Source organism: Pelodiscus sinensis, chromosome 2, assembly GCF_049634645.1.
Source record: "Pelodiscus sinensis isolate JC-2024 chromosome 2, ASM4963464v1, whole genome shotgun sequence".
NCBI classification, from domain to species: Eukaryota; Metazoa; Chordata; order Testudines; family Trionychidae; genus Pelodiscus; species Pelodiscus sinensis.
In genome coordinates, this window is record NC_134712.1 from 91,187,340 (window position 1) to 91,212,497 (window position 25,158).

The following is a 25,158-nucleotide window of genomic DNA, read 5'->3' on the forward strand; positions in this document are numbered from 1 at the left end:
TGATTCACAAAGAATGTGCAAAGTCCTGTTTTCCTAAGCACAGCAGGAATCAACGAAAGGAAACAATTTGTTTACAGTTCTACGTCATTCCCAGATATTACTTAGACCAAAAAGATCATAGAATCATAAAATACTAGAAGTGGAAGAAACCAGGTTTGCTTATTTGAGCTTACATAAAGTTTAACATTGGTGTTTAGATCAAATGTTCACCTTCTATTATCGCTAAATGCTATACTCCCTTCTATGTTTAAGAAGTTGACCTAAAGCAGGAATGGAGACTTTTTTTTTTTTTTGGCTGCAGAAAACTATGACAGAAATCCAGTCTGGTTAACTCTGCACTCCTCCCCCCCACCCACACCCACACCTTTTAAAGGGAGATTATAGCTTCTCAATAGAAATTCACCTCACAGAGACACGTGTTATATCCAGCCAACAAGCCTCCAGTTTATAGAGAGATTTTGTTCAAAAAACTTTAAACAAAAATATGTACAACTGCTTTGAAATCATTTGTATGCAAAAACACCCTGGCATGTTTTGCTTTAAAGTTTTCTCTGTGGTTACTTGGTTTGTATGTGTGTGTTTCCCTACTCTCTAATCCCATTATCAATTTAATCTGTTCTTAAATATATTAACATTGGAAGATAGATTCCAATATTGTACAGTCAAATATCTTCCTGAATTATGATGAAAGATCATTCAAACTGATTCGGTGTATCAGTTTGAATGCCTGCAATTATAGAAACAAGGCACTGATTCATAAAGACAAAAACATGACACAAATTTGCCATTTTTCAAGGTAAATACCAATAAAAATAATTAAGCAATGAACACAATAAATGCAGCTGTGCACTCTACCCAGTACTTATTACCTGACCTTTGGCCTTAGGAAGTCTAACACGTCTGATACCTAATCATACCAATCTAACAGGGTGTTTGGTAAGGAACAGTTAATCAGAAAAATAGTTCTGCTAAATTTTCTTTTAAAATATTTTTTTAATGTGTTTGTGATACAGCAGCACTTTCCTTGACTCAGCAGGTCTTAAAAGACCTTTCGAAGCTTTTGCAACCTACTGTTTCAGTGATTTGAAAACTCAAGGACACTAAAAAGGACCTGACACAACAGATAAACTGATCTGAAAGTATTTATAGAATCCAATCCATGAACTGGTGTCCTCAAATGACACTTGAGTATAGTAGTGGCTGCTTTGGAGTCATTACGGCCATCCAAAATAGTCTGTTGCTAAGGAATCCCGAAGTAGTCATTAAAGCTGTGTCTAGACTACATCCCTCTTTCGACAGACAGATGTAAATTAGACACTTTGAAATTGCAAATGAAGCGGGGATTTAAATATCCCGCACTTCATTTGCATAATCGCATAACGGCGCTCTTTCAAAAAAGCACCATTTCAAAAGTAAAACTGTGGTCTAGATGCAGTTCTGTTGAAAACAGCGGACTTTTTTGAAATATCCTGTACTCGTAGACCACGGTTTTACTTTCAAAATGGTGCTTTTTCGAAAGAGCGCCATTATGCAATTATGCAAATGAAGCGCAGGATATTTAAATCCCTGCTTCATTTGCAATTCAAAGTGTCTAATTTACATCCCTCTGACGAAAGAGGGATGTATCTAGACACCGCCTTACTCATTTTAGCACATGGTCTAAGGCAGTGGTCCACTACATGGTGCCTGCGGATGCCATGGTGCCCACCAGGGCATTTATGTGCGCCCGCCGAATGAACTCGGCCAGCCCTGCCCCTGGTGCGCAGTGCATGCGCAGTGCCGGCCCTGGCATGTGGTGCATGGACGGCTCCTGCCCCGGGCACATGGCGCATGGGTGGTGCCAGCCCCGGACGCGTGGTGCATGGGCGGCCCCTGCCCTGGGTGTGTGGCACATGAGCAATGCCGGTCCCACGAGCGCAGCACATGGGTGGCCCCGTGCACACAGCATGTGCGCGGCCCCACCCCCGGGCGCACGGCGTGTGAGCGGCCCCTCCCCCAGGCGCCCGGCAGCCCCGGAAGGTTGGGGACCACTGGTCTAAGGCTTTCACTACAGTATGGGCAAGTTTTCATTTACCATTAGTGAATCTCCACAAAGAGAAAGAATGATAGAGGTGGTAAAGTAGACAGAACACTGGCAGACATTTTTTCACTGTCTCATCCATTCTCTTAGACTCAGTACCATATCTATACTGCAGCTTGCACCGGTGGAGAATTTGGTCCCAATACTGACACTTCAAACACTACAAATGATTACATTTTGGGGGGTATTTTTTTTCTTCTTTTTAATTGTATTTCAAAAGAATTTGTATAACTGCTCAAAAAACAAGAGAAGTTTTCAGTATGCAAATGATGTCCCTTTTCCCAATCAAAAATCTCAGAATTTGAAGGGTTTTTACCAACTCTAGAAACGTATATATGGACACATACAAAGAAAGATAAAAGGTTGAACTTCTGGTAGATTCTCTCTTAGCCTGTACAAAGCCAAGGCAATCTATACTGTGTAAAATATTCTGAGATCCTCATCCAACAGAGTACACAAATAGTGCTTAACTTAAAGCATGTGAAGTATTGTACTTGGATTTAAAGTTAAGATCCTGCTTTGTATATTTGGCCCTGAAACACTTGCTGGACAACATTGTTTTTCCTACATGTTACTAGATACAACAATCGATCCCAGTAACTTGAGGAGTAGAAGTAATGCTGACTTAATATTTTCATTTTTTTCCCTATTTTAGGCTGAACAGATATCTGCATCATCAATGTAGCAAAGTTTTCTGAGCGAATAGATGTATCATATTACTATAAAACACTGCAAAGATTAAGAATTAATGGCATGATAATCTCTTCTTGATAATTTAAGTCAAGATATGAAAGTACAGCATTATGACCGACCAAGTGTGTATTGAATAGCATTAGCTGCGAGTTACTAGCATGATATTTTTCTCTTTCAGCAGCCTGCCAAGCACATTTCCTCATGCCAAGGCTTCAGAAGTGCTTCCTGTTCTTAGTATTCAAGTATGACATTATTGGCTACCTGCCTCTTCAAGAGCTTTGAAGAACTGCACAGTCAGATGGAGACATGTCAGAAGAGAAGGGCTACATTTTCTTACCTAAGCAAATGAATAGGGTAGAAATGAAATCTCTATACACTGGTTTCTATGTAAACAAAATAAGAGGAAGCCATAATTTAATTAAAAAAAAAAAAAGCTAAAATATTTTGCAGCTATACATTGGTATAAGTCAGAAACTGAGATTTGCACACCATAGGGTTTAAAAGTATTTCTTATATTTTAGCGCACATACAGATATATTCTATTGTATTATAATTCTTTATTTTCCCAACATTTTATTTAAGTACATTTATATAGCACCTATTTAAAAACGCTGCACCACTTTCTTATAAAAATCAATTAAAAAGCAATCAGATACAAGCAACTCAAAAATAAGAGATCAGATACATAGCAGACTCAAAAGTCTTGCATCAACACTCTTGCCAGGACAAAAACAATTTGGCAACATTTCCCAGATTATGTAAGGGATAGGCAAGAAAATGCCAGAATAAATATAAATTTAGGCTTTTATCCTGCAGTCAGCTGCACATGATTTTATCCTGTACCCAGACATAGACTCATTGACTGTCAACCGCACGATCAGGTCCTACATATAAATAAGCAATCTATTAGTTTTAATGGGAATTGGATCGGTTCCCAAGAGCAGATCCACTGTGACTGATCAATGTTTGTTGCTTGAAGCAGACAAAGAAAGAAACACTCAACCTGGCATTGGGGACTCAATTTATGACACAATGTGGTCAGTTTCTCCTGCTGGCACATCAGCTTTGCTGTGAGGGACACAGAGAGAGTGTGCATGTGTACATATGTGTATACTTGTATGCATTTCAAAGCCCAATGTGAACATTCTTTTTAAAATCATTAATTTTGTAAATTAAGATAAAAAAATCTGGTTTCATGGAATGTATAAAACAATGTATTTTCCCAACCTTAAAATCTAACCAAGTGGTCACCAACCAGTAGATCGGGATCTACAGGTAGATCTTGGATCCTCTGACCAGAGATCATAACTGGTTTGGCCAAGAGGCTATCAAGTGCAGGCTCTTCAGCTGCCCGTCCCCCCACTGTTGCACCTCTCCTGCTCTTTGCCTTGGAGCTATTCCCCCTCCTTGCTGGAGCCTCCTGCTTGCTGTGCAGGGCAGGGAAGGGAGAGGAGGGGTGCTGATGTCAAAGCGCCCCCCTCTCACTCTGTATCCTATCTCCTCAGAACAGAGAGGGGGCACAACAGGACTTGGGATGGCATTTTCTAGCTTTTGGTGCAATGCCAGGGCAAGGGTGAGCCTCCCTTAACCTCACTGCACCACCATCCAGGAGCCACCTGAGGTAAGTAGTGCCCAGCTGGAGCCAGCTCTGAACCTCTGCCCCAGTCTTGAACCCCCTCTGCACTCTGGCACACAGGAGATATAATCCTTTTAATTGACTTCTTATTTAATGATTATTAAATAAGCCTAAACATTTGGGCTTATTTAGTTTGCAGAAGAGAAGAATGAGGAGGGATTTGATAGCAGCCTTCAACTTTCTGAAGGGAGGTTCCAGACAGGATGGAGAGAGGCTGTTCTCAGTGGTGACAGATGGCAGAACAAGAAGCAATGGTCTCAACTTGCAGTGGAGGAGATCTAGGTTGCATATCAGGAAAAACTATTTCACTGGGAGGCTGGTAAAGCAATGAAATGGGTTACCTAGGGAGGTGGTGGAATCTCCATCCGTAGAGGTTTTTAAGTGCCAGCTTGAAAAAGTCCTGGCTAGGATGATTTAGTTAGGTTTGGCCCTGGTATTGGTAGGGGGCTGGACTCAATGACCTCCTGAGGTCCCTTACAGACCTAGGATTCTATGATTCTATGATCATACCCTTCACAATTGAATGAAACAGGTTGCACTTTATTCAGGGCCTTCTTGAGGCCCTTTGGGGTTAGATTTGGCTCTATATAAGCCAGTCAATAATACTTTACACTCAGTACTCAGAGAAATCAGTGACAAATAATAAGGCAAACATAACAAATACTAAGGATCTATGTCTGGTCTCAGCTGTATAGGTGGAATTGTCATTGAATTTGTGCTTAATAGACTTCAATATTTGGCTCAGTTGTGTTTGTTAGATCTTAATGAAATTATAAAACATTAGTTGCATAATCATCTTGATAGATGTCATTTTTAAGTTTACTCACTTATAGCTTTTTATGTTTAATCAATATAAAAGTCACAGCTTGCTAATCCTGGCCATTATAGGCAACTCATTTCCTTAAGCTGTTTTGTTCTTTCTATATTGGCAATGTGTCTTCAAGTAATTGTAAATACTTATTTCCACACCTCAATTACTAGCTATGATTAAATAGTGTGTTAGTTTCTTGCTGGAGCCTTGTCATGCAGTGTCAAAACTCTCCCTGTGAGAAATATGCTTAGCTCTTTTGTTGTAGATTTAGTAGATTCATAGAATAATAGAACTGGAAGGAACCTCAAGAGAACATAAAGTCCAGGCACTCATGGCAGAACCAAGCACCATCTAGACCAGGCCTACTCAACTTTGGAAGCCCCAGGGGGCCACAGTGATACTCACAGCACATGCAGAGGGCTGCAACTTAAGTGTGGTTGCATATATATGCGAATATATATGCAAATAGCTTCTTTCACACTGAGGGGTATTAATACAAAAATTAAGGCAAGACTATACAACAGACAGGCCCCATTTAAGTCAATTCTGCTGATATTAATAAAATGCAATATTTACCCTTTTCCACCCATATGTCAGCACTTTTAATGAGCAATAACAGTTCAGGAATTTAACTACTAAAACGCATATCAGCAGAAGGCCATTATACTGAGTACTTTCTGTTTTAGCTCCTACCTGCAGGCCGCAAACAAATGGTCCAGGGGCTGCATGTGGCCTGAGGGCTGCGTGTTGAGTAGCCCTGATCTAGACCATCATTGGCAGGTGTTTGTCTAACCAGCTCTCCAAAATTTCCAGTGATGGAGATTCCACAACTTCCCAGTTTATTCCAGTGTTTAACCACCCTGAGAGTTGGGAATTTTTTCCTAATGTCCAACCTAAACTTCCCCTGCTCCATTTTAAACCCATTGCTTCTTGTCCTATCAGAGATTCAGAAGAATAATTTTTCTCCCTCCTCCTTTTCAAGAACTTTTAGGTACTTGAAAGCTGTTATGATGTCCCCCTCAATCCTCTCTTTTCCAGATTAAACTCAATTCGTTAAATTTTCCCTCGATGGTCATGTTTTCCAGACCTTTAATCATTTTTGTTGCTTTTCTCTGGACCCTCTCCAATTTGTCCATATCCTACCGAAAATGTGGTGCCCAGAATTGGACACAGTGCTCCAGTTGAGACCTAATCAGTACAGAGTAGAGAAAGAATTACTTCTCCTGTCTTGTTTATAACACTCCTGCTAATCTCTCCCAGAATGTTTGCTTTTTTTTCCTGACAGCATCATACCATTAACTCATATCAGTGTTTGAAGAAGTTAGAGGGCCAAATTAAATTCAATGCTGGAATAACTCCATTGATTTCAGTAGCCCTACACTAAGTACCTCTTTAGTTTTATGAATGGCATCTGAATTGTGTATCTCCTCCCCCAACACACACCAAAACAAATCAGTATGTTCTTTTTTCATAGTATGTAAGTAAATCATTTATCATTTCTGAATGTTTTTGTTCCTTGTATCAACTTAAAACAGGAGTGGGGAACCAAAGGCCCAGAGGCCAGATATGGTCCCCGGCTTGCTTGTATCTAGACCCCAGGACTCAGGACTCCTCCGCCTGCACCAGCATTGGGAAGCCCATGATGGCACTCCATCCTCCATGGCCCCTCACCTGACTGATTTTTCTGTGGGTCAGCGGCCCCCATTCAAAAAAAGTTCCCCACCCCTGACAAAGGATTCACATGTATCAACACAAATTCACTAAAGTTTTCAGAAAAAAAAATCGAAGTACTTCATCCATCTGTAATGCTGATTCAATTTTCTATTTCTAGCTGAGGATCAATTTATTTACTAAGAGAGATATTTGAATATGGCAGAATTCTAGAAGGTTAACTCATCCCTAGCAACGCAAGCAACAAAGTAGTGAGAGAAAAGAAGTACAGGCTGGACATCACTTACCTGGCTCCCTTGGGACCTAACTGATCCCAAACCAGGGAATTTGCCAGATTAGAGACGGTTCTCTGCTACAGCCCCCAGCAATCAACTCTGCCAACTGGGGTGGGAAAGGGAGAGGAGGGACGACTTCCTCCAGCCCCTGCTGGGCTTCCCTGTTGGCTCACTGACTCCACTGCTGTTGCCCCACCCAGACTGCAACAGCAGCCTGTGCTGACATAGGCTCCAGCCCCACACTACCACGGGTTGCTAGGGGCACGCTCTGGCCCTGGTCGGGCTCTCAGGAGTTTGGGCTCCAGTCCCAGCCCCGTGACAGCCTGTGGACTCTGGCCCTGCTTCCATGGGCTATCTGGGGCTCCAGCCTCATGCTGCCTTGGGCTGCCAAGGCTTTCTCTGGCCCTGGATCCGGTCCCTCTACTGCAGACTACTGAGATCACGTGCTTCTGCCCCGGACCAGCACTGCCATGGACTGTCACCAGCCTGATCCTGCTCAGCTGGGGGATGGCCCAACCTGATCCCAGTGCTACAGGATGTCAGGAGCTGCCGCCAGCTTCTGACCCATCCGACTTCTTCAACCCGGCTTCTCCTGGATTGCCCTCTTGCCACTAGGCTCCCGGAGTTCTCTGGTCTGGGAACATTCATGGTCTTATCATACCACAGATGTTGCCGGACTAGAGAATTCTAGTTTTGGGAAGTGCAACCTTTCTTTTGCATCTGACAGTTGCATTATAATATCCCAAAAGAGCTTGCCTGTCTACTTCAAAACCTCAGTCATTCTTCAGTAGTATACAGGGATTTTCTTGTTTTATAAAATGCTCTAACAGCTAGCTCAATTTATGGAAAATTGGGCACACAATATTTACAGTAGGAACCAAAGATACTTTTAAATCACAAAAGTGCAAAATGATCTCTGGAGCTAGTAATATTTTCCCCCACAGATTTACAGCTAAGCTAATCTTTCAGACAATCTTTTTTTCTTGGTTAGAACACTATCAAATTTTCAGAAGGAATAATTTTTTTAAAATAGTCACCTGATAAACCCCTGAAAAGAAGTTTATAGCAGAAATGTTGACAGGCTCAAAAGCACTATGATAAGAGAGTGAACTCAATTACACTAATAACTCAGCATCACAATTGTATTAATAAACTTAAAGGGCTCGGATGAACCAAGCTGGAGTTTCCAGCAGATTCTTTTTCATATCTAAATCTGCAGCTGTTCTCTTAGAAAGGATGGTAATTCACCTTGGTGACTAGATAAAATGTCCATGCAATTTCACAGAGTGACAAAAATGCTCTTTTAAAAATCAATAGAGAAAAGTATTATGCTGCCATTATAAGTATTCTTGATAACTCATGAAATATTATTTTCATAAAAGGAGCAGAGAAGGACAATGCTAGATATCTTTAACACTGCACAGTATTTTTAAAGTGACAATGGTATAAAATGGTTTTTTTTAATGAACAATAAAAAAGGTAGAAATATGAAAGGCAGTTTAGCAGAACCTGAATATGAATATTCAAAGAGTTAGTATATTCACAATACATGTACTAATGTATAAATGAGTCTTTGTATTCAGTTTTCTCAATATAGACCTGAAAAATGCCCTAATATACTTATGCAATACTGTTTTTCCCCCCATCATCTTTAGCAGCAAATTCACAAATGGTAACTATGTCTCCCACTAACTAAACCAAGCCCACTGTATGTCACCAGTACAATTTGTCGACTGGATCACCATCAACTAACGTGCAATTACTGGTTGTAAAGTCCTGCCTTCTTTATGTTGCATTGTTAATTTTGGTAGAATTCAAACTAGGCACTAACGTACCAACTAATGGGTTTATATTTTCATCACACTAAAAGTCACTGACTCACAAAATTAAATATGCTGAATTCAGCTAAGTGGTACCAAGTGTTCTCTATTCCAACTGCCAAGTATTCTTTATTTTTGAGAACACAAGACTACACAGCCAGGCTTTTGCACTAGAGAGTTTATTCAGCTATGTTCAAAAGCTCATTTATAAAAATTATTATTCTTTTCACCAGAAAAGCTGAATGGGAGAGTGGAAGGATTTTTCTTTCTTCTTTGCAAAAGGGAACTGCTGAAAACACACTCTCCTATGGACATTTCTAAAATAAATAAGAAGCTAAGTAGCTTTAAATATTTTGAGAAACATATATTCAGTGTTCCACATAGAAGTGTTCTCTTAAAATAACCTTTTGCTTAAAACTTTTCAAAACAACAACCAAAAATCCAGTGTAGCAGAATTTCTTACTGGAAAGGTAGAGGCAGAGACAAATAAAAGGAGAGATCAGATAAATAAACCTGTAGGAACTTTGAGGTGGGGGAGAGAATATCTCCTTATCGATGAATACTAAATGCAGTCAATGCATTGGACAGCAAAACATTTCCCCATATTGTTTTGGGGACATATTTACCTCTACATGGATTAGTCTCTTGTGGAGTAATTTGGTTTTCTTTCCTCACAGGGAAGTGTCGCATCAATAGAAGCGGAAAGGAGACTGACCTTCAGAATCCATGGGTTCCCCAAATTTTTAGCAGATCATTGGGCAGCTACAGGACCTCTGACAATTTTTCCTTTACTGGAACTGCATCATTTAACATCAAATCATGCTTACTATCTATAAATGCTGCTATGCTCATGAAAATATTTTCAACAAAAAGGAGCAGTTATATAGTATTCATCATTAGGGTTTCAAACATTGTACAGACATGGAAGTTTGTAAACAACTATTGATCCATATACTAAACAGTGAGAAGGATGCACTTCTACATTCTATTTCTTGAGTGTAATGCTCACTGACATCCAGTTAACAGAGGAAAATTATTTTAAGGGGAAAATGGTATCTATTATAAAGGTGAAGGTTTGCCAGTCCCATAAATGCATAAACTGTACATTTGCACCAGTGGCATGGACACTGTTTTCTAGGGCTCTCAAGAAAAATAATAGCAAGATGAAATAGTAAGATAAAATTATTTGTTTTCTTTCAAAGTATACAAAGTAAGTATCCAAAATGTCTTGACAACCTGTAGAGTCATGGCCTATACTAGTGACTACCACCAAATGATTGTATGCACTGTTGTATGGTATAAATTCATAAGCAGATCTGTTGCAAGTTATTAATTATCTTAACTTTCCACACCATTGACATTGTAGTTTTTCTCTTTTTTATTCATTATTTATAATTATTTACAAAGAAATCCTATACATCATTTTTGGTTCTTAGATTCTACAATGTATAAACAGTTTTGTGATTAATTTTATTTTGGATACATAGATCATAGAAACATCATGTGTCTGTTCACCATGTCATAACCTATTTTGGGGGGATTTTTTGTTTGTTTGTTATGTGTGCATAAAAACACATGATTATGCTTTCCATTAATATAATTAAATAATCATTTAAAATTCACTATTTCTGAGGTCATTCCTTCTGATTAAAGAATGAACTAAAATATTTGTGAAAAACCAACAGAAAGGGAACATAATCAAGATAAATTAGTTCAAAAATTCAAAAAGAGTATTTGCAGGAACTTTTGTTTTTTAAATAAAGTGTAGACACATTTTGAGTCAAAAACCTCCATTCAGACCCCAAAGAATACAATGATGACTCTAAAAGTAGCCTGGTAAAAGGACATTTTAATATTTCCTATATTTATTCTCCACCAATGAGTGCAATATATCAATAGGTTCATCTTATAAGTCAAGACAATGTTTTTACATTCAAAGGGTTCCTGGAAATTCTTGAAATGTACTCTTTCATGCAAAAACACTAACGATAAAAAAATCGGAAATCAGAATGTTGTTGACAATTTTACTGATCCTCTTTTAATTCATAAATACTGTGAAATATCTTAACAGCTGCTATCTTTTTATGAAAGTTTGCTAAAATGCTTTATACAAATCAGTTTTTTAAACAAAAGTCATTCCCTACTTTCCTGTTTCCTGTCCTTCACATAGACCAACAAATTGTGTATCATAGTTCTAAAATCAAGAGAGAATGCTTTATGAAAAATAGATATGATATTGTCTCAAAAAGAAGGAAAGATAGGTGAGGTAATGTCTTCTTTGTGTCATTTCTATTGGTGGAGAGAACAAGCTTTTGAGCTTTACAGAGCTTTACTTTAGTTCTCAAGGCAGACAGTGTAAATTAAATCTGTCAAGATTCCATATGCAGGCTATCATACAGCATGACTTTCCAGGAAGGAGATACAACTGGAGATGTGCAGACGGGTACAAATTATTGAGGAAGAGAGTAGAGTGACCGAGGACCACAAAGGGCAGAGATGGAGAACTGAAGAGAAGTAGTTTAATACTTTACAACATGTATAATTTAGTTATTCCTGTTTAATGTATCAGACGACTGTGGGTCTGTTTGTACTGATTTACAGTAGTAGAAATATCAAGTGCAACCCCACTAAATTCAAGTCACATTATATCTGTGTAAAAGGCATGCAAGTTGAGAATCTCATCAATAATTCCTTGGACATGAATATGTGTGTAGTTAAATCTTTTGAAAGCCAGTTGCTGTGTATGTTTGGAAAGCATTCAGGATTGCTGAGGAAAATGCTTCCTGCTGTGTACATCAATTCAGACCATATACTTGTAGATGGCAAGTTTCAGAGAGGTCCCCATGTTAGTCTGTTTCAGCACAAACAACAAGTAGTTTGGTGGCACCTTAAAGACTAATAAATATATTAGGGCATAATCTTCTGAAAAGTCATGTTGTATGCTCTCTTTAGGGCTTATGCCATAATAAATTTGTTGAAGGTTTCACCAAACTCCTTGAGGTTTTTTTTCTAGTAGATGGATAATTTAGGAACTGAAAAGTTAAGCCATCAAGACTGGACAAGTATGATTTTTCTCTCTCACCAGCATTCACATACAATATACACAAGAGTCCAACAGCACTAAAAAAAGTTCGGTATGGTATCACAGTTCTCTGCTATATTATTTTATTTATTTATTAATGTATTTATTTTAATATTTTCACCCCATCTTTCTATTTAAAATATTCAAGCGGCTTACAAAAAAACCCAATACAAATATATATAAAAATTTAAAATATGAGACCCCAGAGGGACATAACCAGATAAAAAAAACATACAGGGAGGAGGAACACACATATACAGACTCAAACATTAATAAAAGCACGAATAAAAAGCCTGACACAGAAACAACGCTAGTGTTGGCACCATGCGAATATTCCGATGAAGAGAATTCCACAGCCTGGAAGCAAAAGCTGAGAATGCCCTGTTCCGCGTAGATGTTAATCTTATCTCCATAAGTGGGGGAACACAAAGCAAAGCCTCCTCAGCTGACCTCAATCCCAGGGCAGGTTTATATGGGAGAAGACGGTCCTTCAGATATCCCGGACCCAGCTCATTTAAGGCTTTATAGGTCATAACTAAAACCTTAAGTTGTGCCCAGAAACATACTGGAAGCCAGTGCAGCTGCTGAAGCACTGGCATAATGTGCTCCATATAATTCGTGTTAGTTAAAACTTGAGCAGCCGCATTCTGGACCAGTTGAAGTTTCCGAAGGCAAGACTAATGATAAAAAATATTTCTAACATTTATAAAACTATGTTTTCCCATTCACACAAGGTGAAGGAGGAAGCTAAAAAAGCAGAGATTTGATTGTTGATTTCAGACCAATTGTCCAAACTATCCAAATAATTTTGAATTGTAATCCTGGCCTTTAAAAAAATCCCTGCTAGAGTGGCATCATGCACAACAAACCATACCACACCACACCACACTACGATGTTATTAAGGGTTCTGTAGGGAAAAGACCCGTGTAGGACCTCACTAGATATGTGTTTTCACAATTGACCTTTGAGAACTACTCTTTGAGAAGGTTATTCAACCAGTTTTTCACCCTCTTAAAAGTAATTAAAACTAATTTGCTTATGAAAATTTCATGTGAGGAGGACACTTGATTCTGGGATTGACCCACAGTACATCAGAGGCCCCTGAGAGGAACTCATGGGTGAAGCTATTCACATTACAGGTCCAATAAAAGATAGTGCTTCACTCATCTTGCCTCTCTAATAGCTGCATTTGTCCCAGGATACAAAAACATTGACTAGCCAATGGTACCATAGAGAAGATTCTGAGGATTATAGCGGATCATAAATTGCACTTGAGCCTATGTAATACAGTTGTGGAAAAGGCTGAAGTGCCACACATAAGACTTGGGAGGTGATTGTTTCATTCTACTCAGCACTGATATCTCAGCTGGAATACTGCATCCCGCTTTTGGCACCATGCTTGAGATGTGAACAAATTGGAGATAGTCCAGAGGAAAGCATCAACAATGATAATGAAAAAAGGGATTTAGAAAGCTGACCTATGAGGACAGACTAAGAAAACTTGGTAAGTTTAGACTTGAGGTGAAAATAATAATAATAAAAAAAAGAGGGTGGGGAGACCCGGTAATAGTCTACAAATATATTCAATGCCATTATAATAAAGATAGTGATCAATTTTCCAGGTCCACTCAAGTTAGGGCAAAAAATAATTGACTTCATCTGCTGCAAGAGAGATTTAAATCAATCATAAGGATAGTTAAATACTGAAATCAACTTCCAAGAGAAGTTAAAGAATCACTGTCACTGGAGGTTTCTAAGAACAGGTAAGACACACGTCTGTTAGGGATGATCTAACTATGCTTGATATTGCATCAGCAGGGAGTGGAACACATGATTTCTTGAAGTCCCTTTATGCCCTACATTTCAATGATTGTATGTGGATTAGTCATGTTCCAACAGGCAATACAATCAGTGTAGTAAGTGGTGTTAAAGGGATCATGCATTTACACTGTCCTCAGTCTGCTGTCAAACTTGTTTTCAAGGCTGCAAGTTTGTGATGAATGCTTGTCTGTATGGGCTTGACTGTCAGAGATGTTGTATACACACAGCTTTCAGAAACCATTGAGAGCTTTTCTTTTGTTAGAACATCTGCTCAGATATACTCCTTTTGGTCCAAATGCTATACCTCCAACTTAGCTTTCTCCAGGACAAGAATGATTGCTGGAATAACAATTAGATTCTGCATTAATGTTATTGATTTCATTGTCTACAGCAGGCCCACTCTGTCCCCATGCACTGTATTAGACAGTTTTTGCCATAGAATCTCTATATACAGTCACAGATACAGTCAGTGCAACATTTTCTCTCTCTTCCCCCGCCCCCCCCAATAATTGATGAGTGACTTTTTTGTATTCCTATTCAACATAGTACCAGATGGTGCCGGAACTGCTCATTTCTTTTCTGTCAACCACATCCTCATATTCTGGATTCTGCTGGGCCTACTGAACTCATGGTCTTTCCCATGGTGCTTATCACTCCTACCAAAGCCATTATTTTCCAACTCCATCCCTACTAGGAGCAATTTTAACAGTTTGGGATGTATGATTGCTACAGTTAGCACATAGAAATGAACCGCCACTAACAACCATACCTGGCAAAAATTCCCTCAATAAAATTATAGCAGAGATACCGCCACAGGCAATGAAACATGAAGATTAGGCATCTTTAAGATTTATCGAGCAAGCGCACTTATTTGCTGCCAACAGATAGCAACACAGGGCAATAATAGATACAGGGGGAAAATGTAAATGAGTTTTTAATTAAATAAATTATATTTGTGGTTGATTTACCTGAAAAGAGATTTTCATTATAAAACCAGAAGCCACCATTTTTTCCTCAGATTTTGAAAATATTTCTCAGTACTTTTTGGCAAGAAAAAAAGTTCATTTTCCCACAAGATCACTAATCTTTCCCTACTAACTCTAATAAATATATTACACATAAGCTCACACTTTTTGGTAGGAAAAGAAAGTCCTTTCCCTTCACCCTCTCCTCCCAAAAGTCAGTGCAACTAGTGCAATGGATTTCAAGAGTGATCTAGATATTTTGTGGAGAGAGAAAAATGGACAGACAGGATTAAACAATGGTAAAACAGGAAGGTGCAACAGAGATACCTACTGCCCCCATGGACTACCACAAGTGAGCTGGATCCTTTGCATATTCATAAGTGTCAGTGTATTATGCATTAGGTCTTCTCTACCAGTTCATCAGTACAACAAACCGTATCAACTTTCCCCTTAGCCCACTCTCTGGGAAGGGAGAAGGAAACATTTCCTTATCTTGCATCAGGACCTCCCCTCCACCACCTCTTTCCCATGCACTTCTTTCCTCTCTTTTAATCGTGCTTCAGTGATGCATTCAGTTGATTGTTCTCATTAGCTTGTTGGCCTCCTGCCTAATTAAATGTTTGAGACCACATCTCCCAATTAAATCCACTTCAGGGGGGCAAACAGCTTGTTACCTTAGTGATCAGCATGCTGAGTCTGTTCTAGGCACCTGGTATTTTGTCACAGAAGACTAAGAGAGACAGCATTGTTGAGTGACCTCATCTTTTCCTGCTCCCCTTAATGCAGTAAAGTCTAATAGGTGTAACAACTAAAAAACCTGAATTAGTTCTATGACTGATATCACTTAGCATTGCTGTTAAACCATGTTTACATTTCAGAGGAGAACTAACTTATCAGAGCTCAAACAATGAATTTGTTTGGCTGATTATCTGATGATGTGGGTTTTGCCCATAACAGCTCATGATATTCTCTCCCTCCCGCTTCTCCCCCTCCTTTCTCTTTCTCTTTCTCTCTCCCCTGATAGATAGATAGATAGATAGATAGATAGATAGATAGATAGATAGATAGATAGATAGATAGATAGATAGATAGATAGATAGATAGATAGATAGATAGATAGATAATTTGTTAGTGTCTAAGGGTACGTCTAGACTTCATGGCTCCGTTGACAGAGCCATGTAAAATATTTTATTCGGCATAGTCAAAGAAAAAGCGGGGATTTCATGAGGCATATCAGAGCAGTCAACAAAGGCTTCCCTTGTTGACCACGCTGCGTCTAGACTGATGTGCTGTGCCGATCAGCTGATCATCGGCACAGCGCAACGGCCATTTTTATTTTAATGAAGCAGGGATTATTTAAATCCCCGCTTCTTTGACTATGCCGAGTAAACTATTTTACATGGCTCTGTCGACGGAGCCATGTAGTCTAGATGTACCCTAAGAGTGCGTCAACACAGCAGGCCTTAACTTGAAATAAGCTACACAAATTGAGCTATGTCAATTGCATATCTTATTTCAAAATAGGAAGCGTCTACACAGCACTTATTTCGAAATAGAGCTCTCTTCCTCTGACTTCCCCTACTCCTTGTACAATGAGGGTTACAGGAGTCAGAGTAAGAAGTCCTCCAGCTTGACAATATTTTGACATTATTTCAGAATACCTGTCTGCTGTGTAGACATGGATTAAGTTATTTCAAAATATTTTGAAATTATGTTGCTGTGTAGATGAATCCTAAGTGGCCACAGGACTTCTATGAGACTTTGTGTTTGTCTTGAACAATTAAAAACAAAAGAAAAAAGGAGAAGTTTAAAGCCTAGCTGTGTGTGATTTATATCATACCTCAAGCATACCATATTTAATATTTTATGAGCAAATGTCAAATCCAAAACAATGTTGCAGACATCCTTGAGGTTCTCTGACTCAGGGTGGCTTCATGGATGCCATGCTCCAACATCACATCTGCAAAACAGTATAGACTGATTTTTAGAAAGAGGAATTGTTATGTGAACAAATATGCTTGTGGCAGCATAGGAAAATCAGAGATCTGGGTAGTAAATTTCACCAAAATTCATTTGGTGTGTTCAGATTTACCAGCAACTAAACAGTACCACTACCCTGTCAGCAAAAATAATGTTCTGCAAGGGTTTGCAGATTACATAGCAAAAGTTTCCTTTGTTACATTATGTCACAGGAGATTTGCTCTTTGTCACTTTCAGTTTGATATTTTACAGGGATTACAAGTATAAATCAGATAGGAAAACATTATATGTGGTTTTTGCCTCTGTAGCCTGCTACTAGTAATCTTAAAAGTCAACAAATGTCAGATTTCAATTTTGAGTTTACTGAATTACTGCATTGTGAAGTGCAAAAATACCAATCTCCATGGGTTTTATGGTTCTAATTCTTTCACATGCAATTACTAGGAAAAACAATTTTACAATACCTGCCTGACAGTTGCTTAATATCACTGACTTTTGTGCATATTTCCTTAAACATACAAATGAAATAGTCAGGTACTGCTTTCCTTCATGCACAGTAGCTGCAATTTCAGTAGTAAGCGCCATTCATTTTTTTTTTCCGGGGGGGGGGGGGGGGGGAGATAGGGACTTTGTGACTTCCAACATTAGTTCTCTGGAGACAAGATAAAAGGCTGGTCTACCTACCAATGAAAATTGTATTTAGAGCATTAGGAGAAGCGAAAATGCTTTGCAATAATTTATTGCAGTCGAACCTTTTTATAGACTTGTGTCAACACAGGTGCAGAGGCTATTATCAAATAAATAAAAGCCAAAGTCATGAGTATATATGAATTTTGAAAATATATATGATTTTATTTTTAAGAAAACTATTTTATAAAAAAGCCTAGCCATCTTACAAATTCATGTTCTGTCATAGAATTATAATCTTAAACAGCCATTACTTTCATAACAAAGCTAAAACTATTTAATAGAAATAAACATGATTTTGATTTAAATTAAGGACATCAACATTACACATGTATCAGAGGGGTAGCCATGTTAGTATGAATCTGCGAAAGCGGCGAGGAGTCCTGTGGCAAACATGCATCTGACGAAGTGGGTCTTTGCCCACGAAAGCTTATGCTCCTACACTGCAGTTAGTCTATAAGGTGCCACAGGACTCCTCGCCACTTCAACATTAGACATGTACTTCAAGTGTCAGGATGTTCTCACAGCCAACCCAATCAATAAATTGCTACATGGTAATGTGAGTTTTTAATTTCAAAAGTAATGATCCAGGAACTTCCTAGAAAATGCAAAGGTTGGGTATGCTTGCTATGATCCCTAGAGAATTTAGAAAAAATACTATTCTTATAGCCCTGATGCAAAGCTCAATGAAAACCCTCATTAAGTTCAAGGGCTCTAATTCAGGTTTCATCCCTCTTAAAATAATGTTTCTTGGCTATCTCAGTGCAATCCCATAGATGTTTGCACTGGAGTAACAGAAGGTATCACATGACCCCAAACATATTTTTTAAAAATGTAAAGCCCTCTTTTTTAAAAACCTTAATATAGAGATATACAAACTGGAAGCAGATGGTGCTCTAGTGCCAAATTTGAAAATGTATAAGCCTTGTTTAAGCTGAATTCATACACATAAGCTTTTTGCATAAAAACAGAGTGGAACCTTGCAAAGGTGCAGCCAATCCTTGTATACTTCCTTGCTTACAGTGACATGCTACAAATGTACTCCACCTTCATTTTCTCCTGCTTCCACTGACAACTGGTTCATGTAAGAGCCCAAGGGAAAGGAGACATTAACTCACATAACAAAATAGTTCATCCTCTTTTTATAAGGCTCCAGGAAAGGAGTAATTACAACAAACTGTTCATAGGGTCTTCACCTCAGAACCCTAGTTCAGCTTCCACACTTAAAGCCTACATAAACAAAGCCTTGAGTTAGACTGGTCTGCTAGGGTAAATCTATATTGCAGCTAGTAGACAGACCTAGGAGAGCAGACTCAAATTAGTATTATAAATGGTGTGGCTTGTGCTGTACCTTGGACTCTCTTAATTCCACCTGGTCCCTCAAGCTCAGCCTGAAAGTCAATGCTATCTTTAACATACTAGCTTTAGATCACAAGCACATGTATGTCTTCTCAGGCTGGGAAGCTTGCTCCCAGATGAAGTATAGATATACCCCAAGTGACTGAAAGAGGCATGGCTTCTCTTCTCACCCACCTCTGGACTTAGCTTCTTCTTGCATACATATTCAATCTTGAGGGAAAGAAAAAACATCCTTGATTACATCCCAATTGTAGCCTCCTGACAGTGCCTTAAATGGGCAGTATATTCTTTTTCACAAGAAGGCAGCCAAAAATTTGTGATATCAATATATTTACTGAGTAGGTGACCATGCAAGAAGGTCAGCTCTACCATTCCTAGGACATAAATCATCAGAAGATTGTTAGGTTCACGCTTGTTCTTTTTTACTATGCAACTTGCATCACCAGAACATTGTATAACAATTTTAGGGTTAAGACCAAGTGTTTAGATTACATGACATAGAGTTTCACACAGCAAATCAATATCTACTTACCCTTTTGAAACTGACTCCATTGGTCTTCAGTAAATAATAAAATTGCAAGCTCCCTTCCAGTGTCCTAATCCAAAGCCCATTAATATAAAAAAAACAAAAGAAACTAAGAAAATATCCTGAATGGAAGAAAGGAACAGTTAAAGGTTCCAGGAGACATGAAACTATTTGGATATGTGGAAGACAACTGGAGAAAATTCAAACACTACTTCGATCAATGTGTGCTGTTAAAAATAACAAAGCAATTCAGAAGGTAGTCATATTTTGACAGTGTCTGGTTCTGATTCAGGTGATGTGTTCGATACTTATCAGTTTACTCAAGTAAAAAAAAAACCTAACTATAAAACTATAGTACACAGTGAGAAGCATTGTACCTCACATTATAAAAAAAACCACGAAATTTTGTTTTAAATCAGCAGACAAAAGGAAGATGAAATTATAAAAATGTGTGTGACTGATTCCAGGTGACACAGGAAACCTTTCAATTTTGGGGGCTAATGAAGTCCTTAGTAAGAGACCAGATCATGATTGGAATTTGGAACAAAAAACATCTCAGATTGACTAAGCAAGACCCAGGATTAACTCTTGACAAAGCATTTTGCCACAAATTGATGTTACCTATCCAGAGTGGAGCTTATGAAGTCTTTGCTACTATGACACTGTCAGCATGACTGAAAATCCAAGATACAGCAGGAGAAAAAAGATCTCCTAATTAAGGCAGAAAGGGTATGAAAAGCTCAAATTCAGAGTCCTGAAAAAACAGCCCCTGGAGTCAGACATGCATTGACAACCAACACAAACAAAGACAACAACCAGCATATAGGAAAGGACACCAGAATTGCAATGGATTCTATTAATTTGCAAAGAGTCCACATGCAGCAACAGAGAGTATGCACAGAATGTAGAAAAAGGGTGACAATGGTACCCCTACAATGAATTCTTCATAGAAGCAATGCATAACATTGCTGTAGAAGAGGACTAGACTATCTACCTGAAAGCAAAATGGATGATTGCTTCAAAGTTTGATTTGTGTGTCAGTGTCAATAAAACACTTTTTGGAAATTCTACCAAGTAAATAGGCAAAATCCAAGGCTTACCACAGTGAGCTTATTCCTTTTAAAGGAATATGAGAAGTAAATATATGGTTAGATAGTTTGGAAGATATATTATTTATGTAACCCCCTTTTTCCTCCCCAGGGTTACTTGGGAGCAGGTCATACTCACAGGTGTTCCTGGGCACCTGATAGTTTTAACATAAAAGGAGATCCTGAGTACCCCAGTGGTGATGTTGTTTAGTTGGGGAAACCCTGTCCACCCCCTTACTGTTATCCCTTGCTCATAAAGAACATACAATGGCGGTGCCTCCACTTGGCTGGCCCTGTAACACACTTACTGGTGTGCCTTGGGAACCCTCAGGAATAAACTTATTCCAACAATGAACTGGATCTAACTCCAGAACAACAATTACAAATCATAAATAATATACACCTAATAGATTGCATTAGAATGAACAACCTTCACTTAACTTAAATAGGATTTAACAAATTAACTGTGAATAACATCAATTAACAAAGTACACAGAAGTAAAAGGAACTTATCTAGCTGCCATTTGCACTGACAATATTTATCCCACCCCAGAGCCCCAGACTCTTGCTTCCATGGGCACGCTTGAAGAACTGCAGCTGTAATGGAGATCTCTGTAGGGTGTGTGTTTGTGGGTCTAAGCTATGCAGCAGTTCTGGTTCACTGCGTTAGCCTCTCTGCCTCTCTTTGAACCCAGAGTCTGTATCTCTGAGGTCTGTCCCAGACAGCATTTTCCCAAAGATACCCAGTTACTCACTGTCTCATTCTGTGTGCTGGGTGCAGAGTAGTACTTCTAGCCACAGGTACAGCCAAAGGGCAATCAGAAGCAGCCTGCTAGATTCCAGTCCCAACGGCTCTGAATCCAAGTCTGTAGCTGCAACCTAACAGCTCCTGGACTGGCTAAAACTCTTCCACAGTAGCCTGACTCCTCTTTTCCAAAAACAAAGGGAAGAGTCCACAGACTACTGAGAGTCTCTCCATACACATGGAGAGACCCAGCACCCAAACAAAGTCACTTCCTTCCTGGTTTCCTCCAGGGTTCATGGGAATTGTAGTCTCTGGCGCTAGAGTGCAGCACACAGGATCTTCCCAGAGAATAAGCAGAGACACCTTTAGTAACGTGACTACATTTAATAGTGTCAGGGAAGATGCCACCTTTTATTGGGTTAATCTCTTCTCTAATCAGTAGGGTCCTCTCTTTGAAGGGAAGGGAGACCAGCAACAACTGGGGAAGAGTTTGAGTGGATAAGGAAGTTCTCAGAGTAGAGAAGAGAGCAGGAAGAGCACAGATGCCCCCAATTCACATCTTTAGGAAAATTCCATCATACTAAGGCAGAGGTTCAAGGAGGAGCTGGATATGCTTATCACTGTGGAATTAGAGTGCGCTGAAGAACCAAGAGAGTGGGAAGAATCTTCCCTCAAAAAAGGAAACTTTTCTTATGTATAAGAAATACATATGCATAAAAAGGAACATTTTCCATTATAAAGTTTTCAGGGAGAGAGATGATGCCAACTATTTTTTCTTACTTGATGCATCGGCAGAGTCCTGGCAGGTGTCTCAGGGAAAAAAAAAGCACAGCACAAATTTGTGCACATTCAACCCCTCCTTTGGGAGACACTGTGTCGGTAGACTGTCATTTGAGTTGCATTCAGTATGACAGATATTTCAAGTGCACTGTCATTGTGAACTGTTAGTATTAAATTTATGAATTGTCTGTGAATCATTGTGGGCTAGGGAGCGTATTCAATTCCCAAACTTGTTCAGGAGAGTGGAAGAAGGTTACCATAGCATATCTGGAAACTAAAGGCAGGGGAGGGTACCAGTTATTGAAACAGTAAATACTTATCGCAAGATAACACCCCAGCATGGCTTGCAGATACTGTTTTTTCCAGAGTATGTGTAAACTGTAACTCTGTTTCAGGATACTGGAGTATCCCAAAATAGCTATTTCATGTAGATATCCCCATATGATGAAATCAGCTATTTCTAAATTGATTTGAAATAAGATATGCAGTTTGTGTAGCTCAAATTGCATATTTTATTTCAAGTTACAGTGCAGTATAGACACACCCCCAGAGACCAACAAATAAGGGCTTTTTGTACAAAAAGACTGCACTTCAAGTGACAGAACCTTCCTTTGATTAAACAAATTCATAGTCCTCTCTGTACAGGGGGAGAAGGGACAACAACATTTACAGAGGAATTGGAAAGATTTTGTCTTTAGTAGGGCCCCATAAAACTGATGATAGATGACCTCCAGTGAGCTTTTCACAAGTGTATAGGGATTTTTTTTTTCTGGAATGCTTTTACTATACAAAAAAAGTATATTTTGCTTTGTGGAAGCTGGTTGGAAACGGATAATCTCTGTAGAAAGGTTAACCACAGGTGCTGGACCCAATTGCAAAAACTAGCTGGAGAAAATCACAGTCAAAGGGATTATACGTCTAAGCCCATGATTTTGCAGGACAGAGATATGGATTCCTGCCCAGGACAAGTGACCAGTAAGAAGCCTGAAACTTTTAAGTGGATGTTCTCGAGAAGACTAGAAAAAAGAGGGAAAAGATGGAATTCAGCCTAAAACTGTGGCATTCAGCATGCAAGGAAACTATGCCATTGTAGCCAGACACAAAAACCCCATCTTGTTTTTCCACGAGCCCCATCTTGTTTCCCCCCCCCCCCAGAGAGCAAGAGAAAGGCAGTCAGCCTTTGATGCCCTGGGAACACAGGTTTGCTGCCTGTCCCTGACTCTACCATAAACAGAAACCAGACAGTAAATGGGCTAGCTGACGACCCGGGGCCTCCCGTCGCCCTGATGGCTAGTACCAGTAATTGACACGCCTGCACTGTCCCAGAGAGGAATCTTCGCCCATCACATACCAGAGGTGCCCATTGTCTGCATTTTCCCAGGTGTAAATTATGCTTTGCACCCTTCGTGGGAAACTTGGCATTCAAAGCCATTTTTCCTAATTGGCCACTTGAGACCAGGAAGAAGCCTACACGACCCAAGGGGTATAAAAGAGGTTCAGCAGCCCACCCCATTTGAGCTCCAATCATCTATACCTGCTGGCAGGTATTGATTGTCTCCCGAGGTCTGTGGGACGCCCAACCTCGCCCTACTTCTTCCCGAGGGATTGAGAGAAAGACGCTGGCCACGCCAAGTCTGGAACGCAGGGGTGAGAATATATACCTGCTATGTGTCTATTTTGCATGCATTTAATAAGAGCTCAGAGAACCAAAGGGTTTCATGGTACCTGTAAGTGACTTATTAGTGTAATTTCTGTCCTGTCCTTTGTAGTGTCTGTGTTATCTGTAACACAGTAGTAGCATTTAACAGCTAAGTTTACCCTGTAACAATAAAATAGTAACCGTTTAAGCTTTAACCTGACTCCTTCAGTTGCTGTAACAGAACCAAGCACAATTTAAAAGAACTTCAGCCGGTCATAAGGGACTCACTGCCCTGACCGTCGGCTGACAGAATTGGCGTAGTCGGCAGGATTGTGCTACTGGTTCACATACAGCAACATGAAGCCTTTCATGATAGATATGGATTTTAGTGGTATGGAGAAAGGGTTTGCCCAAGAAGGTTGGGGCAACCCAAAATGGGATAGAGAAATGTTAGAAAAGGATTGGGGAAATCCTGAGGAGTTGTGGGTGCAGTTCTGTAAGTATAGAACTGCCTGCAAGCTAAAGAATGGGACAAAGCCTGAGTCTGTGGAAAGGAGCCACTTTCCATTTAGCAAGGAAAACAGGATCAGGCCCAGACAAGCAGGCAGATAACAGATAAGATTGAAAGCCTTGTGGTAGAACTGAGAAAAAGGCTGTAAGTACTGGAAATCTAAATCCTTAAGCATACTTACAAGAGTAATATCTGAAACAAGGCCAGTTTTTATTTTAGAAATAAGAAAGTGTTTTAAGAAAAGAGAAACACAGAGAATTTAAACTCTGCAGAGAATGGAGAGCAAATGCAGTTGTGCAAATGCTAAAATGGTGTAGATAGAAAACTGTGGTTTCTTTGCAGCCATTCTGAAGGAAAAATGGGCCCTTTTTTCCAAAGGAATGTCTGTAAGTAATCCAGGCAAATTTGACTCAAATCTGTACAGTTGATTAGAGAGACTGCTAAAAGAACTCTAAAAGGAGGGGGTTCTATTGGAACTGAACTACCCCATTGAATAAAAGGGAATGTAATTGTTGTACAGCTATGTAGAAATAGTGTAAGAAAGGTTCAGAGAGAATGTATGTGTATCTGTGTGTAGATATATATATAGTGTGTAAATAATATGAAGTTTTCAAGGTCCAGTAATCTTGTTTGTTTGTAGGTTTAAAACAGATTGGTTTGGTAAGACCATTTTAGTCCAAGTTGTTTAATGAAGGTACAGGAAAACTGTAAGCATAAAGAAAGAGTTACACTATATGCAAAGTTTAATGTGGCTAAGTAGTGTTGTAAACAAAGATTGCACATTTTCCTGTAAACTATAGAATGAGCAAAGAAAAACTGCAAACAGACTAAAATGCTGTGAAAGCTCCAAGAGCCACAACAGGTTGTGATTTCCTTTGCGATGTAAATGCCCTAGCTGGCAACACAAAGAAGCTTTGCAGGTAATAGCTAAGTTTGATTAGCAAACTACCTGAGACCAGAAAGTTCAAATTGTAGCCCTCCAGAAAGA

At 39.3% G+C, this 25,158-nt stretch overlaps 1 long non-coding RNA gene across 3 annotated transcripts in view; it reads right to left on the minus strand.

The window, feature by feature from the left end:
• Nucleotides 1–1,676: 1,676 nt before the first annotated feature.
• LOC106731634 (uncharacterized) overlaps nt 1,677–25,158 on the minus strand; it is a 43,309-nt gene continuing 19,827 nt past the window's right edge. Inside the window, exons 2-4 of one of the 3 annotated variants that reach the window (XR_012901571.1) lie at nt 19,056–19,091; nt 7,012–16,815; nt 1,677–3,110 (exon numbers count right to left, since the gene is read on the minus strand). This is a non-coding gene — a long non-coding RNA (uncharacterized LOC106731634). Of the gene's footprint in view, nt 3,111–5,711; nt 16,816–19,055; nt 19,092–25,158 lie in introns of those variants that run through there. The other 2 variants (XR_012901572.1, XR_012901570.1) reach the window with 2 other exon arrangements.